The following is a 20,609-nucleotide window of genomic DNA, read 5'->3' as shown; positions in this document are numbered from 1 at the left end:
AGAGACCCCAAATCCCCTCGACCTGAGAAACCCCCAGAACCTCAGCCTGAGAGATCCCAAATCTCATTGGCCTTGGAGACCCCCAATCTCCTCAGCCTGAGGGATTGCTGCTCCTTAGAGATCCAGGCTGCTTTACTCCCAGACTTTTCCAGAATCTCCTGGTGGAGATCCCAGAAGCCTTCCTATGACAAATGTTCATTTCCTCTCGCTGGAGGAGAGCCCCGCTGGTCAGTGTAACCTGAGTCCCACCAGTCAGGGGCCCTCAAGGTCTCCATGGGACTCCCCTAGCCCTCACACCTCAGGTATCCCCTTGAAGACGCCTAGCCTTGACCCTCAGTCACCTTTGCCACCCTTCCTCAGATGCATCAAGATGCAGGGGAACTGAAACAAAACAGCTTACATTAGGTGGTCTGTGATGGCCAGCAGAGACCCCCCCATCCCGTCAATAGCCCCCAGACCTCCCCAACGCCCTCCAGTCCTTGCAGGGTCCCCACAACTTCCTGGTCTGGACACCCTGGCCAAGTGGAGAAGACAGAGCCTGGCTCTGGGCAGTGGTCTGGGCTGTGGCCCCCTCTCAACAACCTCTCTTTCCACAGGAGCTTTGGCCTTGCAGCTCGGAGACTCACGGGACCTTCTCTACCTTGGAGGTGGAGCAGGGCCTGCCATCCTGTCCCAGCACCATGAGTTCCAACATCTCCCCAGAGGAGAACCCTGAGGGAGATGCAGGGAGAACAGGGCGGAAGCCCATGGTGAGAGGTGGGGGAAGTCGAGCGAAGCTCCAAGCAGGATTTGTACGAAGGATGGAGAGGGGGTACTAGTGACAAGCAGCTGGTGTCTGGAGGGCCACAGACTTGTGGCCTGCAACTCTGTGTGACCCTGGCTGTGCATGTGCATGCAATGGGGACAATTGGTCCTGTCTGGGACATGAGGGCAAAAAGGAGACTAGAATCAAACTCTCTGTGTTGGGGAGAGCTAGGAAAATGCTGTGTTCTCTCAAACCGAACACAATCTGGGGAGGGAGGTAACGAACATCTTTATCCTTGTTTCATAGAGACCACCGCAAGACCCCAGCCTATGTTCTGATTGTTAAGATTACAAGGCAGAAGAAAAGGCCCCACTCGATCTTGTGATGTGTGCAGTAAATCACTGATGAACTATGTTATTTTCTCTAGGCTAAAGATGTTTCCAAAGACATTTCCATATACTTCTCCAAGGAAGAATGGGCAGAGATGGGAGAACTGGAGAAAATTCACTATAGGAATGTGAGAAGGAACGATAATGTGCTGATTAATTTAGGTAACTTCAAGTGCTGGTTGCAGACCGGCCTGCGAAATATAAAACAGGTCTTCTGTCCCCGTGTTATTTTGGCTCTCTCTTAGGCAGCTGCATGGGCCCACAGTTCCCTTCTGTATGGAGACAAATCTGGAGGGGTAATTTTGTTCTTCTTCATCATTTTTTTTTTTTTTTTTTTGTCAGTGCACAGCTGAGTATCGGCACTAGTCATGCAGAGCTCACATCTTGACCTTTTTCAAGACTCTCCCAGCACGCGCTGAGCCACACTGGCTTTGTGGTGCTTTCCATTGCCACCACCCTTTGTTCCTCCTCTCACCTCTTCCCTTTTAGGACAAAGATTTGGCTTCTTTCCAGGTGTCGGAGCCTCTCAACCAGCTTTCCTGTGTCACCAAAGGCAGACCAAGCACCATGTGGATGACACTGAGGATTCTGATGAAGAATGGACACCTCGACAGAAAGGTGAGGGGCCAGGAGGAATTAGAGGTGACCTCCTGAAACCATCCTGGGTTGAGGTCTCGGCTTTATCTCAGGAGTTAACAAAGGAGACCATGTTCTCTCAAAAACGTAAATGTTCAACAAACAAGCAAGGTGCAATACAGTATATACAGTAAGAGGCTATTCATATAAAGGTTTTAAACCTGTAAAATAATTACATATTTTATTTACAGATACAGTAATAAGTGCTAAATGTATAAAAATCTGAATGTGAGTAAGAAATACCAAACTCAGAAGTTATTATCACAAGAGAAGGAGGAAGGGCTGGCAGGAGGCTTCACTGCGTCATAGTTACCTTTTTTGTTTGTTTTATTTTTACTTTTGAATTTTGAAATAAAAAGTAGAAATAAAAACATCTCAAGCAGCTGTGGCAGAATGTTGAAATGGGACTGCATGGTGGTGGATTTATGTTTTCCAGCATTATTCTCTGTACTTTTCTATACGTTTAAAGTTTACCATTCTTTAAAGTCATAAAGAAAGAATGGTTTTGCTAGACATTGTTAATTAATCAGCGGGAAATTAACTAAACTTTCATTGAACTGTAAATCCACCAAAAAGCTTTCTAACCCTAATGTCTTAATAGTTCAGTCATTGGATCAACGGTCTTAGAAGAAGACATGACTAACCCCATGGTTTGTCATACATCGTTATCTGCACTCAGTTGATCCCCCCCTTAGTCACTTTATCATCTCTTATCGAGAAATCTTGTGGGATTTCTACAAGAATTTTTTTTTTTTTCCTTTTGAGATTTCTTATGAGAAATCACACAACGGCAACTTACCCTTCCTAACAATTTTTGAGTGTTTGATATTATTAACTATATACACACTGATGTGCAAGAAACTGCTAGAACTTTTTCATCTTGCATGACTAAAGCTACACCCGTTGAACAACAACACACCATTTCCTCCTGCCCCAGTTCTTGGCAACAATTCTACTTTGTTTCTATGAATTTGATTACTTTAGATACCTCATATAAGTGAACCATGCCATATTTGTCTTATTGTGACTGGCTTCTTTAACTTATCAAAATGTCTTCGGTTTGTCCACGTCATAGCATTGGCAGGGTTTCTTTATGTTCTAAGGCTGAATAATAGCCCATTGTATTTATATACCACATTTTCTATATCTATTCACTTGTTGATGGATATTTAGGTTGCTTCCACCTCTTGGGGGGAATCTCTCTCTTCCTCTTCTTGTAAAAGCACTATTCCCATCATGAGGGCCCCACCCTCATGAACTCATCTAACCCTAATTACTTCCCCAAAGCTCCATCTCCCAATGTTATCACACCAGGAATTAGAATTTCAACATATGAATTTTGGAGGAGCAAAATCCAGTCATAGCACCCATTTTTTAACTGAGTTTTTTTTGTTGTTGTTGAGTTGTAGGAGTTCTTTAGATATTCTAGGTATTAACCCTTTTTCAGACATATGGTTTGTAAATATTTTCTCTCATTCTGTAGGTCGCCTTTTCACTCCACTGATTTTTTCTTTCAGTGCTCAGAAGTTTTCAGGCTTTACATAGTCTCTTTGTCTATTTTTGCTTTTGTCACTGATGCTTTTGGTGTCATTTCCAAGGAATCATGGCCAAATTCGATTTCTTGAGTCTTTCTCCCATGTCTTCTTCTTGGAGTTTTATACTTTTGGGTGTTAGATTAAGGCCTTTAATCTATTTTGATGTTATTCTTGTATGTAGTGTAAGATAAGGGTCAATCTCCATTCTTTTGCATATGGCGATCCAGTTTTCCCCATACCGTCTCTTGAAGAGACTGTCCTTTCCTCCATTGTGTGGTTTTGTTTAGCGTTTTTTCATGAAAGTTAAGCCAATTCATTTTTTAAAAGATAAATGTAATGGAAACCTTGTGAACACAAGAAGAAGCAGAGATGAGGTTTGGTGTTGTTTTCTTTGCTTTGTGGTGCGTGACCATTTACCTCAGTTGGTGAGAGTGTGGTATTAACACCAAGACACTGGGTTCTCTTTTTAAAAAAAAAAAAAACATTTTAAGAAAATTAGCAATGCCTCCAATAGAAGCAAAGGTCTTAATGTTACTTCAGAAACCGTTTTCAAATCACCCGTGGATAATACTTGGAATTGTCACTCTAGTTCAGAATTCTCTGTCCCTAATGAGAATCTTCTGAGCTGGGAAATATTTACCGACCAAAACACTGGTTTCTCATCACCTTTTAGTCAAACCTCCTCGGGCGGCCTTCAGAGTGGGACAGAGTAAACACCAGAAGGTGAGTAACTGAAAAATCCTATCGACAAGTCAATCTTCCTCATGGAAGATCCAAACACATGGAAGGGAAGGAGAATGTGCAGAGTATCCTAGGACTGCTGCCTTCCTTTTCTGATCTCTTCAGCACAATGTCTGACATCATCATTTTAAGAGTTAATAAGAAGAGCAACAATAATCACTACCACTCGTTTTATTTTTGCAATATTTCAGACTTTATTTTAAGCATTTTACATGAATAAACTCACTCAAACCTTACAACTATAACTATAACCATTTTGTGGATGAAAAAACTGAGCTACAGAAATGTTTGAGATCACAGTCAGTAGTGGTTCAGTCTAATCCAATACTCCTTCATTCTCTAAAGTACTTACAAGCTCATTAAAGCTTTCGTGTTTTGTAAAGTTCATGTTGCCTTACCCGGACACCTTTACATTATTCATCGGACTGATTATTTCAACCTAATTCTTGTCTGCTGTGCTAAGTGAGAGATACGCTAAGACACTCTGAGGGAAACTTGCAAATATACAATCAATTTGCACTGCGCACGGTCCCAGAGGAAGGCGGAGATAGTTCCTACTCTCTCATAAGGGATGCTTTCAGATGTGAGAAAGTTGCTCCAGGCCCTGAGAAGTTTGAGGTTTGACTGAGAAACAACAGATAGGAAAATGACTTAGCACTTCATGTATTTTACACTATCCAGTAGAAATGCATCCTGGTACTGATTTTAAACTCTCCTCCCTGTAGGAAGAAGTAACTACTCCTTTCTCTGGGCCCAAATTAGGCAAATGTCATGCTGTTTCGAATCATTTATTTAGCCTGCTGCTTCTGTATTGTGAGTTCTTTGAGAGCATGGTTCATACCCGATTTTTCTCAGGAGTCCCAGGCGAGGCTTAGAGCCCCTGAGGGCCCCCTGAATGTTTTCTGAATGATTCCAAGTTTTGCAAATTAAAATACGTGTAACAGGGTCAAGTAATGCTGAAGATAATATCTTTGAATTAGATTTCAACTGTAGAGATGGTTGAGGAGGTAAATCGATGTCAGGACTATAAGAGAAATTATTAATCTCATGTTTGCACTGTATTTAACAACTCGCAAAACACTTTGGTGAACATTATTGCATTTCATGTTCACTATACCATTAAGAATGAGAATGCATGCCAATTTGTGGATCAGAAAGCTGAGTAGAATTAACTAATAGTACACCCTTCCTTAAGTAGAATTGGTACAGGAACCAGTTCATTCAATTCCAAAGTTAAATATTCCTTCCAGGTTATGGCAGTTTGCAACTCTTAGCATCACTTTCTTAGTTGTCTGCATACATTTATACCAACTGTTTCTTCTCTTCCCAACCTCACTGTTCATTTTCTAGATGTGTGTTGTACCCTCTGTGCTTTTCTACATTTCTCTTTCAATCAAAAGTCTACTAGTTCATAGAAGATCCCCTCTTTTTCTCTATAAGCCCCTACCTCCTTCTTTCAAAGACCTGGTTGAGTCTCCTGCTAGTATTCCAAAATATTCTCCCTCCCTCACTCTAACGTATATAGAGAAAGTTGAAAGAAAAGAGCCTTAAGACATGGGTTCTAGTCCTGGAGTCACTACCCAATCAGGCCTTTCCCTTTCTCTCTGGTATTCAGACACTCCAGGTTTTTCAAGGGACTGTTGAACAAAACTCCTACATGTGAAAACATGTTGCAAGCCCAAAGAAACTAAATAAATGTATGTTGGTTTTTAATATGTGACTCTCACATTAAAGGGAATGTCCAGGGCACTGTTAAGTAATGAATCTAGTTTGAAGAAATTGCCCGGAACAACAGATTTCCTGAACACAAGTGACTCAGAGAAGGCCCAGAAACGAGTGTCCCCTCCTGCAGAAGCAAGTACCTCCAGACGGCACTCTAGACAAAAATTGGGTAAGAGAAAATAATTTGGGGACTTTATCCCCTCTAGGTCCTTTAGAAAAGTTGATGAGTATGGTCTAGATATGTGGCGAAGACTTTCAATAGGCCTGCACTTAAGCTGGACTATGCTGAGACCAGAAGTTAGGTACTGTACTGAATAGCATGTGGGAACACCAACTCTGAAGTCACACGCTTGTTTTAATCCACGCAGAATCATTAGGGCCTTGGGCAGACATTATAAATTCTCTGCACTCCTTAAAGCTAATCTGTAAAATGAAGATAAACACATATAGCTCATATATGTTTTAAAAGCATTAAATTAAATATAAAAGAACTGATACATACAACTGTGATAATAGAGACCACATTTTCTTATTGTACATCCATGCCTTTGTTCCATGCCTAATATGTAATGCACCCTCAACAAATATTTTGTGGATAAATAAATGCATGAATGAACTGTTTTGTAAGTAGAAAGTTTGGGAGGTTCAATCTGATCATGGGAATCCAGAAACTAAAATTGACTTATGCATCTGTAGTCAGTGTGGAGTCTTAGTCTCTCTGAAATAATAGTTAAGAGGTACTGAAGGGGTGGGGAGCCAGAGTATGTAGAAGGATAGATAATAATTTGATGGTAAGAGATTTCACATCTTCTGAAAAAACAGAAACAAACACTCCAGACTCCTAACTTCACTCACTTACTCTTCTCCAATGTAGAACTCGAGAGAAAGGAGATTGAAGTGAAGGTGTACAGCCTGCGAGAAAGAAAGGGTCGGTCATACAAAGAGGTCGATGAGCCTCAGGATGATGACTACCTGTGTAAGTGACCCTTTTGGCCCACTCATGGAGAAGGCTATATCCCGGTAGAATAATTTTATCTTGTTGTTTGACCCCAAATCATTCCTTTACTCTGGTGGCTTGGGATACAGGATTGAGGCTAAATTATGTAACTGCTGGGCTCTTTCTGAAGCTCTTTATATCCAGGAACATGCACTATACTTTTCCAAATCCCTGCTGCTCTCGCCTCCAGATTGTGAGAAATGCCAGGACTTCTTCATCGACAGCTGTGTGGCTCATGGACCCCCTACATTTGTAAAGGACAGTGCAGTGGACAAGGGGCATCCCAACCGCTCAGCCCTCACTTTGCCCCCTGGGCTGAGAATTGGGCCGTCGGGCATCCCTGAGGCCAGGCTTGGAGTATGGAATGAGGCATCCGATCTTCCACTGGGTCTGCAGTTTGGCCCCTTTGAGGGCCAGATCACAGAAGATGAAGAGGCAGCCAACAGTGGCTACTCCTGGATGGTGAGAAGGGCCTACCTTACCCCATCTTCTGGCTTCCTATATCCCTTCTGTGCCTTTGGTGGGACATCACCTTCTACATGCTAGAACATGGATACTGGCAACATGGTTAGCTCTGTGTACTTAGTGGTCTTTGCATGAACCTGGAACTCCTATTTAAAGGTCAGAGGGTGAGCGGGAGAAAAGTGGCACGGAGACAGAAAAAGTGCATTCTCCCTATGGGGCCTCAGCTCTGACTGGACAAATCAACTCAGATGTGTAGATGATGCTGAGGAGTACACAGCATGTGTCACCATTGGCGGCTGAATCCATGCAGGCTCAAAATGCATCGATGACAGTACAATAAAATAATTCTGATTATTACCTGCCCCTCAACCCCAAAATGACTAACTTATTTTTCTGAAACTCAGATCACCAAGGGGAGAAACTGCTCTGAGTATGTGGATGGAAAGGACAAATCTCGGGCCAACTGGATGAGGTAAGGCCAATAGGTTTCGGGTTCCAGCAGGGACACTCATCTCTCTCAAGCTCGGCTTCTTTCCTCCTCAGCATGCCTCCCTCGATGGATTTTACACTCTCTGTTCTCCTTACAATGTTCTTTCATATAATGAACATCCAGGAAAAAAGAGATAAAATATAAATATTACCATTTCTTTTATGAAAAAACTAAATCTCTATGATAGACAAAATTGGGGCACCAGAATAAACGCTGAGGAGCCTAGATTCATTGGGGATGCTGGATTCGCACTTTCATTGATCTAATCAGCATTTATTAAGCACTTACTATATTCTTGTTTAGAAAATGGAGTACATCACATGAACAGATCACACAACCCATGCCCTCGTGGAGGACTATTGCGCGGAGATGTGAAACATTTGATTATAGGAGAAGTACACAAGGCCAAGACAACCTAAAACAAGGGACCTTTAAACTGTGAGGGCAGGAAATCTTGCCAGCTTCAATGAAATTAAAACCTGAAGCCTGAGAAGTGAGCTGCAGGGTGGTCACGGGCCTCTGTGCTGCATGGGCCAGCCCCTTTCCATGAGGGACTCTCATTTTATTAGAAGATAAGAATATGGACATACTGTTATTATTCTGTATTTTCATGCTAGGACAAAGGGACCTCTAAGTTTCTATGGAAACCCAGGGAGGCAGGTGAATGGCACCTGGGTAAACTATGGGAGATTAGAGAAAGGTCTCTTAAAAGAAGATAGACTTGGGCTGAGTAAAGAATGATGTGTGCTAATCCAGAAGCGGAGTACATGATTGATCAAACACCAAATTCTGTGCTATCAGCAGAAATCGATTGAGAGTTTAGAGAAGTGAGAAGTTAGTATTTTATGGCCAATCAAGGTGGAGGTAAGTTTGTAATTGGGCTTTGAAGAATGGATAAGTAGGCAAAGGGGGGGAAAGCATTCCAGGCAGGATGAGCACCATAAGCAGGACTTGGAGAAAGAGGCTTAGGTATGAACAGCAGGTTCCTGGAGGAGGGTAACGGCATGGCCCGTCACAGCATGGGGGCCTTGACCATCTGGTGACAAGCCCAACACGGCCCTGGCAGGTAGTGGAGACTCACTGCCTGTTATTTTCTGTCCCTTTGTCTGCCTCAACCCCAGGTATGTGAACTGTGCCCGGGATGATGAGGAGCAGAACCTGGTGGCCTTTCAATACCACGGGCAGATCTTCTATCGAACTTGCCAGGTCATCAGGCCGGGCTGTGAACTGCTGGTCTGGTACGGGGATGAATATGGCCAGGAGCTGGGTATCAAGCGGGACAGCAAGTGGAAGAAAGAGCTCACAGCAGGGAGAGGTGGGCACCACTATTATTCTTTAAATAGAACAGAAGAGAAAGAATTCTCCTTGGGAATTTTCATGGTACAACTCTTAAGTAGAGTAAAAGGCAGTCGAAAGATGGAAAAATTTCAAATCAGGTGCTTCTGAAATTAAGGATTCATTTCATTTGCCTTTGACTCTTAGGGACAATTTATATTTTGAAATTTCTGTTCTTATTTTATTTTTTTAACTTCTTTATATGAAAAATATATAACAACATATAGTCCTGACAGGCTTAGAGACAAAGAAAAAGTCTCAAGCACCTACCAGCTCTTTTATCAAGGCAGTTTCATCTGGCTCTTTTAATTGTTTCTTAATTTCTTCCATATTTCTAAATAACATGCATATATTGTTTTTCATTCATTCATTATTTCAATTAGTTGTCACGTGAATTCCTACTCTGTGCCAGACGATGTTCCAGGAACAGGAAATACACACAGAACAGGATGATCAGAATATGTGCTCTTGAGCAGCTGACACGTGAATTAAGGAAACACGCAGACACGCACAGGCATGTGCATATCAGACAGTGATTCGTGCTTTCAAGAAAACTAATCCAGAAAAGAGCCTAGAGATCATCATGAGGGGAGGGAGGGTGTGACAAGGGATGGTCAGGGAAGTTTCTTCTCAGGACATAACATTTGAGAGGTGCATAGTTGTGGGCAAAGGACTCCAGGCAGAGGGAGCAGCTCGTGCAACAGCCCTGAGGCAGGAGAGAGTGAGGGTGTTTGAGGAATGGCTGAGACCACCCAGGTGAAGGAAGCAGAGAAGGGAGCAGAGGTCAGAGAGATACACAGAAGCCTGGACATGTAGTGCCCATGATTCCTGCCCAGAAACTGGGGATTTTCCTAAGATGGAAACAATTGTGGAGTTTTGGTTAATTTTCAGAAAATAAACTGCAGTGGGTAATCCCATCAGAGGCCACTTTAGACTCCAGGTAAGAGAGGATGGTGGGTTGGATAAAGGTGGAAGTCAGGAGGTAAAAAGTCTGATTAGGGATACAATTAAAACAGAACTTTCTATTAAATTTGAAATGGCCTAAGACTGAATGAAATAACTCAAGTAGGAATATTTGGCGTGTCACCCAAGGAAGGACATATTTTCATTTTATGATTTGTGGACAGAGAGAGAAGCAATTCACAATCTAGTTTAGGCAGCAGGAACCAGAGTCGTTTACTCAAGGGGGACTGGACCACTCTGAATCCCACTTCCTGATGGAGAACCAGGTACACAAGAGTCCTCAATTAAATGTCTTTGACTGGGGAAACTCAAATTCAGTGCTCTTTAACCACTACTCTACACTGCCTTCTACATTTGTGCATCTCCAGACAAAGTGGCTCCTGACTTTATAGATCCCTTTCCCCTCATAAGAAAAGTCACTAAGGATGAGTCCATCCATAACAGCCCCTTTTCGTGTTGCTATAACACAATACCTGCGACTGGATAGTTTATAAAGAACAGAGGTTTATTTGGCTTATGATACTGGGACAGCTGCATCTGGCATGAGCCTCAGGCTGCTTCTACTCATGGTGGAAAGTGGCAGGCAGCTGGCAGGTACAAGCGGCAAGAGGAAGCATGAGAAAGAGAGATGGGGGAGGTGGTAGGGTCTTTTAAACAACTAGCTCTCGTGGAAACTAATAGAGTGAGATCTCACTCACTACTGCCACCTTCCAGGGAGAACATTAATTCATTCATGAGGGATCTTCCCCCCATGACTCAAACAGCTCCCAACACTGCCATATTGGGGATCAGAATTTCACATGAGTTTTGAGGGTTCAACACATCCAAAATCTATCACCATCTACGTAATCCAAAGTCAGTTATTATTTCTCAGTAGAATAAAATAGCTGCAGATGCTCTATCAGGAAAAGTACCCAGAGATTAGGGGGAGAAGACGATATGATATGACCCAGAAGATACTTGTAGTGTGTGTGGCAAAGTCACTGCAGTTCCTTCTGTATAAAGACTGAAGCTGCCTCTGATGCTACTGAAGGTCCCTGGTTTGGCTGGTACATAGACAAGGCCCTTGACCTAGGCTTTCTGGATTTCTGTGGAAGTTGTAGAGAACAAAAAATGGAATGAAAAAAGACTGTAAAGGAACACTCGGTGGGAGACAGCAGGCGTTACCACATGAGGAATGATTAGGGGAGCAGGCCTTACCATACAACAAAGCAGATGTCCCAGACAGTGTTGTCTACACCTCCCCTAACCAAAAACTTCCTCTTTCAGCAGAACAAAAGCCAGAGATCCACCCATGTTCTTCAAGCCCTCTGGCCTTCTCCAGTCAGAAATTCCTCAGGCAACATGTGGAACACAATCACTCCTCTCAGACCTTCCCAGGGACATCTGCAAGAGAACTTCTCCAGCCAGGGAATCTCCATCTAGTTTGTCAGAATCAGGAGCAGCAACGTTCTGATCCACACAGCTGGAATGACAAGGCTGAAGGTCAAGAGGTCAAAGAAGGGTCCAACCCCTTATATAAAAGGACAAAGCAGAGGAGAATTTCAAACACATTTTAAAGCCCACCCAAAGGACTAATGGGGAGTTCTCAAGAAGAGTCCAGAACAGGCCAGAAAGTGCGTCCAGAGGACACAGGCAAATTATTTGTGGGGTTAGGAATCTCAAGAATTGCAAAAGTCAAGTGTGGAGAGTGTGGGAGAGGCTTCAGTAACAAGTCAGGCCTCATCCTACACCAGAGGACACACACAGGGGAGAAGCCCTACCTTTGCGGGGAGTGTGGGAAGGGCTTTAGCCAAAAGCCACACCTCGTCCAACACCAGAGGACACACACAGGGGAGAAGCCCTACCTTTGCGGGGAGTGTGGGAGGGGCTTTAGCCAAAAGCCACACCTCGTCCAACACCAGAGGACACACACAGGGGAGAAGCCCCAGCAATAAAACCACATCTCAACAGAGAGAGAGGTGGCCACCACACACCTCCACGCCCCAGCACTGAGGGGGCTTCAGAGAACGTCTTTTGACCTCTTGCCTTCCCCAGGAGTGTCGAAAAAGATGTAAGTGATCAAACACACCCTCCACTTTCATGACCAGAGACGAGGCAGAAAATGTGGGGGGTCCGGGATTCCTTTAGGGCTCACGGGCTATGGACAGGTACAGATCCCCTCCATGTCCCGCATGGCTCCCCTCTATGTTCTTCTGGCCTCCTTTTCCAATAAACGTTGTTCCCACACAAACCTGCAGCACGGGCTGTGTACCTCGTCCCCAGTTCCGAAGGCGAGAGAGTCCAGGAGGCCACGGGAACTCAGACTCTCAGCAGGGTCTCACGGGAACCAAGTCCCACTTAAATCACCTCCTGGGCCCAGGGAGAGAACCAGGGGAGGAGATGGAGACAGGGATGGGTCGGGAGGGGACCACCCCCACCAGCGACCCATGGTCTCTCCCGTTACCCCCATCTCTGTAGCCTCAGAGGCGAAAGCCAGGCCCAGACACGAGTGGGAACTCAAGAGAAAAGGAAAAGAAGTCAGGAAACCAGTTGGCCAAGGCCCCAACTTCTTCTCAATGGGTCCAGTCATCAGGTTGGGTATCAGGTATCATAGCAGAGGGGGCAATTGCAGCCCCAGGATCTAGGGCACGTTTACAGAGCAGGGCTTCAGTGGTGGGGTGGTCCCAAACCCTTTAATGACAGAGGCCTCATTCCTGTCGGGTCCTGACCACATGAGCCAAGTCACTAAACCTCTCTTGAAACAGTAAGGCTAAGCCTGTGAACCAAACTGACTCCATTTTCCCTGCAGAAGACACTTTGTTACTTTTCCACTCCTCAGTCATGAGACCCCTCCATGCAAATGATTACCCCATGGGCTGCCCTGACAAAACAGACTGACATAAGACAGGAAACAGATATTTCCTGAGTGGCAAAACCCCTCCCCAAGGCTTGTTTACTATAATTGTAAAAGTTACAGTTTAACCTAAGACCGCTTTAGGAATTCCCACCTGTGCACAAAGTGTCAAGGTGACTGCTACAATGACCCTCCTGGGGTGACAATGATGAATAGCACTGCCTACTGAGCATACACCCATGACACAACCAGGAAGAACAGAACGGAACACCTCCTGTGATGCTGCCTGCCACCCCTTAACTCCTTTCCTATAAAAAGACCCTGAGCAGCTCCCCTGGGGGGGCTAGCTTTACTGTTGCTACCCCCCTCATGCATAAGTCCATCTCCTCTTTTAATAAAGCGCTGCTTGCTCTATTGCTGGGTACATTGTTCATTTCTATGACTTTGGAATCCGAGAACCTAATTTAATCACTGGCAAAAATTGGAAGGGCATCGGAGAGGACCCCAGCTGCAAGAGGCAAGTGGCCACTGGGACTATTTTGCTCCCATGTCTCTGCTGCTGGCAGATCTCTCCTGGAGTCCCTGGCCTAAGTTCTGACAAGTCAATGCTTTATTCTCTTTACGTTTCTCTGACTTTCCCGGCCCTCTTCTGTTTGCTGGATTGTATCCACGTCTGTACAGGTGCACCGTGGAGGGCTCCTGGCTATGCTTTGTTTTTCTGATTTAAATCTAGTTGGTACTTTTCTTCTTTATGCTGAAAACAAAGGGGAGAACTGCTTTTATCAATTCTTGTTAATGGAGTAGGTTGGCCCCGCAGATTGGGACTAGGCTGAACTGGACCCCACTGCTCCTCTTTTCTCTTTGTTTGTTTGCTTGGTCAGAAATTTAGTTGAATACGTGTAATCTGAATAAACCTTCCAATCCTTGCATCAGCTTTTGGACTTCGAGGTCATTTGTTTAATGCGAGAGGGCAGGGCAAGCCTGGCCGGTTGGTAACACTCTGTGCCTCAGTTTCTTTGTCAGAAGAACAGGGAGAGTATATGTTCCTGCCTGTACGAGTTTGTCAGGGCTGCCATAACAAAATACCAAGAACAGGGCTTCAGCAGCAGAGCTCTATCCTCTCACAGTCCTGGAGGCTGGCAGGCCAAGATTGAGGTGTGGCAGGGCCAGTTTCTCGTGAGGCCCTCTTCTCCCTGTGTCCTCGCGTGGTCTTTTCACTATGCACAAGCATCCCTTCTTTGTGCTCAAATTCCCTCTTATAAGAACAGGACATTTAATTAGGGCCAGCCCTAACACACAACCTCATTTTATCACTGTGAGACCACATACAGTCACATTCTGAGCTACTGGCGGTTAGGGTTTCAACTTATGAACTGGGGTGGGGGAGCACAATTCAGCTCATAGTACTACCTCACAGAGCTGTTGCAGGGTTACTGAATGAGTGTAACGTGCTTAGCACCATGTCTGGCACATGGTAAGTACTCAGTAAAAGTTAGCTATTGATATTATTATGTATGTCTGTGATTGCTTGTATATCTTTGAAAGGCAGACTGGTATGGCATGAATTGTGTTTCCCCCAAAAGTCATAATCCCCAGTACCTGTGAATATGACCTCGTTTGGAGATAGGGTCTTTACAGACGATCAGGGTAAGATGATGTCATTATCATGGGCCTATAATCCAATACGACTGGTGTCTTTACGGAAAGAGGAAGTTTGGGTATAGGAAAGACGTGCACGGGGGAAGCCGGCCATCTACAAGCCAAGGCCGCTGCAGCCGCTGGAAGCTGGGAGAGAAGCATGGGGCAGGTTCTTCCCCACAGCCTCAGAAGGAGCCAGTCCTGCTGACACTCGATCTTGAGCTTGTGCCCCAGAACGGTGAGAGAGGACACCTTGCTGTTCAAGCTTCAGCTGTTCGAGCTGCCCGGCCCGTGGTCCTCTGTTGTGGCAGCCCCTGGAAACTCATGCGCAGACTGCCCTTTACACTCCTAAACACCTAGAGCCCAGTCTAGCCCTGGCGATGCCGCAGGCGTGCTGTAAGTAATTTCTGAGTCTGCTGCGAAGTTTCACCGTCTCTCTGGGTTGAAATCACGTGTCCTCATCAAGCACTCACTGCTGGTTCCCAGAAGTTCCTTCATGATATTTAAGGTGCTGGAGTCATGAACTAATTCTTTCATTTATTTTTTGAAAGTATGATTTTCCTGATGTTTTCCCCCTAAGTTCTCCCAAGAGGTCCTCCAGGAAAAAAAAAAAAAAAAAAAAAATTATGACTCTTTTATTCTGCAGGTGTCTGGGAAATGGAGGAGGGGGAGAGAATCTATCCCAGTTCTCCTGTCCCTGGAGATCAGGATTCCCCCCAAGCCTTGCTGAAGTCCTGTTGCAGCTGGGAACAGGTGAAAACCTGCTATTTAGTTTTTGGAGAGTCAGATAAACAGGCCGTTTGCGGCAGCACCGGTGTGGGCTCAGGGGCTGAGAAGAGGGCTGGGATCCAGCTGCTCCCCTGGATAGCTCAAGCAGCAGCTTTTCTGCCCTGCTTCTGTCATCCAAACAGGCCGTGGACACCTTGGAGTTAGGGGGCGGCCTCCTCGATACACAGTGCCATGCAGAGTGGGAACCGTGGAAACCGCAGCACGTGCGGAAAGTCCCAAAGCCAGGAGGCAGTGCTGACACCGCTAGACCCTCCCTAGGGCAGAGCGCTTCTGCTGCCCCCCACCCCAGCGATGCACAGCAGAGCAGCCCTCTGAGCCACCAGCCTGCGCCATGGCAACTTCACAGCAGCTGGATTTAGAGGCGCGACGCGTCTGAACTGAGAGGCTCGAGCCACCGAGGCCGCTGCCGTGTGTAGCTCAGAACCGGCCTCAGCCAGGATGGCCCCTGACCACCCTCGGGGTCTGCTGGTGACAGACGTCCCCTCGTCCCTTCCTTGTCATCGCTATGCTGATGACACAAGCACTGCCGCCTCCAGCCTGGGCTCCTCTCCCCAGTGCCAGGTGCATCTATGCAGCCACCAAGTGGCCACCTCCCCTGGGGGCTAAGGGGTGTCCAGACAACAGAGATGGGGTCTGCTGTGCCTATCCCGGGGCGTCACTCTGAGCCAGACATAGGGACTGTCCCCCACCCCCCACTCCCCTTCATGCCCCAGCTCTGCACGTTAGTGCTCCTGACGGTTCCTCCTCCAGAATCTAATCCCACCACTCACATCACCTGAAGCCACAGCCCCATCAAGCCCCCACCTGTGTCACTGCCCAACACACTCCTCACCCCCAGCATCGCATACCCAGGCCCATGAGGCTTCCCGGATCAAATGTCAGACTAGGGCACCCCAACTCCCAGCTCCTGAGGGTCCCCATGTTTGCTGAGCGTCTGTTGCGGGGGACGTCACACGGCCCTGAGGTCCTCCTCAGGCTTCCCCTTAGCTTCCTGACGCCAAGCACTCCTGGGCGGGTCACATGGGCACCCCAGTAGGTCAAAGTGACACAGCCTGATGGAAGACACCCCAGAACTGCTCAACTCAGGAGGGGACTGGCCCCCTCACCATGGGATTAGTAGTGTCAGTGGATTTCCCAGCTGGAACTCCAATCCCTGCACATGGAGTGTCCCCCAAGCCACCACATCACCCCATGGGACTTGAGGTGAGAGGGACTAGCACACATCTTAGCCCTAAGAAGGGTGCATGGGGTACACCAAGTCTCCCCAAAGCTTATGTGTTGGAGTCCTGACCCCAGAATGTGACTCAGAATGCAACTGTGTTTGGAGATGGGGTCTTTAAAGAGGTGATTAAGATAAAATGAGGTCACAAGGGTGGGCCCTAATCCAATAGGATTGATGTCCTTATAAGAAGAGAAGATTAGGACACAGACACACATAGAGGGATGACCATGTGAGGACACAGGGAGATGACAGGGTCTACAAGGACAGAGGCCTCAGGAAGAACCGGCCCTGCCACATCTTGATCTCAGACTTCAAGCCTCCAGGACTGGGAGTGATACATGTCTGTCGTTTAAGCTGCCCAGGCTGTAGGACATTGTTATGGTGGCCCTGGCAGGCTCACACAGAGTAAAATCAGATCCCAGAGTCAAGGAGCCCACGCACCCCCCTTGTATGTCCCCTGTAACTTTACAGGGTCCCCAGGGACCCAGGGGCGTCCTGAGCAGAGGGCTGTGCCTTGATGTACATAACCTTCAGGAAGCAGCCTCTTGCTCCCTCTGTCACAGTCTGTCTGGCCTGGCTGCGACATTTGCTCGATGTGTGAGTGCTCTCGACTACTTGACACTGTGCATAATTGACTGCACTGAGCGTCACAGCCATACTTAGACTGGGACTTTTCTAACCCTATCTGGCAGCCTCGCGGCTGTGCCGCTGAGCAGGGAGGGGCTGCCCTGGGTGCGCATGTAGCAGGGGGCCGCTGTCCCAGGGTGCACGCTGTCAATGGTGAAACTGGATCCTCCACACAACTCTGCCTCCAGCTCCATGCTCCCTGCACTGCCCAGCGACATCTCCCACAAGATGAAGGGATTTCAGCCTTGGAGCAGGGATGCTGCTGTTCTCCAGGGGCAGCTGGTTCATTGGGGAAGGACGCTGGACTCATAGAACATCTGACATGTGGAGAACCAGGGTAGAAACCATTGTGCCCATGCCTCAGCCTTGGCCTGGTCCCGCGCCCAATTCACCACACAGGCATGGGACTCCAGGTGTCCTCACCTGAGTGTGCTCAGGCCCAGCTGTGCCCTTCTGGACAGTTGTATCCGTGCTACTAATTTCAACCATGACGCCAAACTCACTTTGGGCCTCATGGATCCAGTAGTGGTCCCCACTTGGGACTTCCAGGTGTGTCCCTTGGGCTCCAAAGATTAGTGTGTTCTCTGCCCAAGGCGGCCACTATCTGCTCAGACGTATGCTCTGTGTAGGGCCCTGACCGGGAATCTACCTGTCAGGCCATGAAGTGGTGCCTGGGGTCTGCTGGCATCTTTGGGCCTCAGTGACCTCCCTAGGGACAGTGAAACAGAATCAGTTCTGCAGATCTCATCAGAGATACCAGGCACCTCTAGCTGGCCTTCTGCATACACGGTGCCCTTTTGTAAAAGACTGTGTCACACATGTGGCCCCAGCCTGAAGCTGCCCCGTGAACACAAGGTGAGACCTTAATGCTGCCTGGGGAGCTAAGAGCAATTAATGCCTCTCAAATGATAGTGGTGGATATTTTCCGTGTAACAGAGACTTACGGCGCCTGGGAGTTTTAACTATGCCGGTTGATGTCAGACATGCTATTGGCCATTCTCTACCAAGTGTCTGCAATTACAGTGAATTTGCTGATTTGTGCTGTTAAACAAGGCCGGCTTTCTGTAAGTACGGCTGTCCCACTCACAGGCTCCCTGGGAGGCTGGGCTGCAGATAAAGTGCCACCCTCCCTCGTAAACCCTGAAAATGTTTACATTGCAAGCACATTCACCCGAGCGCTCTCTACAAAGCAGCGACGTACCACAAGCGCTCTGACACACCAAGAGAATGGCAACATCCCTGGGGGCCTAGACCCGACTGAGTGCGGACCAGCCACTTGCTACAGCAGGGCCCAGCACGGTGGCCCACAGCCATCTGCATGGACTTAGCTGGATTATTCAACAGGATAGACAAGGGTGTGTAATATGCAGACAAATAGAGGAAGCAATAGGAGAAATGTTGTGCATAACACGACTGCATCCGTGTTGAACACAGCTATACACACTCTCAGAAGGCAAGTTTATTCCTGCAATCTTCTCCAGGGCACCCACTCGCACACTTGATGCAGAACTGCAGTTTGGCATGATCACCTCCACTGTTAGCGTCAGGCTGGAAGCTGCCACACACCCCTCTAACAGGATTCCCACAGCCACTCTGCTTCGGGGTCTGGTCTGCACTGACCTGCAGCCCAGGCATCACCGTGGCCAGAGCCCACCTCACCCCGCAGTGCTGGAGCCACCTGGCTGCCCGCCACAGTGTGCTTTCCTTTGTCCTGAGATTGTGTCCAAACAACGTCTCCCACCCGCCCTGCCCTGCAGCTTGGGCGCAATGTCCCAAGTTTCCAGTGGGAAGTGGGTGGAGGTGAGGTGTATCCGAGCTGGCCTGGTGTGAGGAGGAACGAAGGACGCTGTGCTTCGTGGTCACTCCACACCACCACCCACCTGCCCTGCTACTGGCCCTCCACCAAGGAGGAAAGTGAGAAGCCAGGAGGACACAGCCTGGGCCCGAGTCACCGCGGCAGCAGAGCTGTCCACTTGCATCCCTAGATGCTGACATGAGGGAACGGACGCCTCCTCCTTCCAGCCCCTGGTGCATCGGGACTCTTTGTAACCTCGACGTTTCCCTAAACACAAAGGTGCTTTGCAAACCCCTCCCCAGTGGTAACAGAAAATGAGACTTAATGTAGCTCACACTTCCTCAACCACAGCCCACGCTGCAGAGATGTGTCTCAAGACCATTACTCACGCGACGGTGCTTAAAGGCATGCCCTCGGGAAGAACCCTCGGGTCCAGCCTCCCCCAACTCTGCTGTCTGCTTTCAGGAGAGGCTTACCTGAAACCGTGCAGCCTGCTCAGTTTCCTGTACAGCCACTCTTTGCAACTGCCTGAGCTTTCCTTGTTTTAAACATCCATTTCAGTCCCATTGAGCCTAAGGCAGCAGTGCCATCATGTGTCTCGTACTGGCACAGCCTCGCTGCAGACAGGCTCATACTCTTCCAGTCCTTCTAGGTATTCTTTGGTGGCATTAGACCTTTACTGGTTAATATCAGAACTTTGTCACTTCTGTGTTAGAGTATTTACTGTTCCTACCACTTAAACTCTGCACTGGAACTAGTTTGTTGTCCTTTGCTTACTTCTAAAATGGGGGAACTTCCTGTGAGGACCAGCACTCGAGCTCTGTGGTTGAGCTAAATTGCTGCTTTGCTGCTGATTCTCTGGGGAAGGCTTTTTGTGCAGCTCAGGATTTAATTGTGGTTACAAGATGGTCTTGTAGGTGTCTGGGTGCCAGTGTGTGTGCGGCAGGAGGTATCTGCTTAAGCGTGGTGAGGTCACCTGACCCTCGCGGGGACATGCTTCGTGCGTGCGGCGTGAGGGCGCCCGGTATTTTGGAGACCTGCTTAGTGCTTTTGAGGAATACAAACTTTATCGATGTGACCTTGAGGCGTGCGTCCCTCCGTAGGGGAGATGGAGAACAGTTAGTGGTTGTCAGAGATTTAGGCGGGGGACGTATTCCTGTGAGTAGAGGAAGGTCACGTGAACCGCAGTTGGGGATCATGCTCCATTAGGGTGCAGGCCACATGGCCCGCGGGCATCCTGCTACCTGAGGGGTGATGTCCTTCGCTCTGATGGGGAAGACATGTACTTAAAGGGTGAAGGTGCTCGGCCTTCGGGGACGGACCTCGTCTGTGAAGTTTGAGGGCTCCAAATCTTATACGTGTCCTGGTGAGGGTGCGCGGCCCACGGTGCGGACCTGCGCCTTTCGAAGTGAGGTCTCTAGGCCTTACAGGTATGTGTCCAGGTGACGCGTGCGTCTCTACCGCGTAGGGACCTGCTCAGTGTAGAGGCAGGGCGTGCTTCCCGCGGTAGACGAGCACATTCCATTCGGAGGGAGGGCATACGGCCCGCGGGAGTCTTGTTCCCTGTGAAGTGAGATGATGTGACATTCGCCGGAACGTGGGCCAAGCGTATGGTGTGAGGGCTCTCGGCCCTTGTCGTGACGTTCTCAGTTCGTCACGGTATAAGGCCACCGCGGGGAACTGC

General features: G+C 47.6%; 1 pseudogene; it reads left to right on the top strand.

Annotated features, from left to right (window-relative positions):
• Positions 1-680: 680 nt before the first annotated feature.
• LOC134369104 (histone-lysine N-methyltransferase PRDM7-like) lies at positions 681-15,657 on the top strand (annotated as a pseudogene).
• Positions 15,658-20,609: the final 4,952 nt, after the last annotated feature.

Source organism: Cynocephalus volans, unplaced genomic scaffold, assembly GCF_027409185.1.
Source record: "Cynocephalus volans isolate mCynVol1 unplaced genomic scaffold, mCynVol1.pri scaffold_35, whole genome shotgun sequence".
Lineage (NCBI taxonomy): Eukaryota > Metazoa > Chordata > Mammalia > Dermoptera > Cynocephalidae > Cynocephalus > Cynocephalus volans.
Note: the sequence above shows the minus strand (reverse complement) of the source record. Positions and strands in the feature narration are given on the sequence as shown.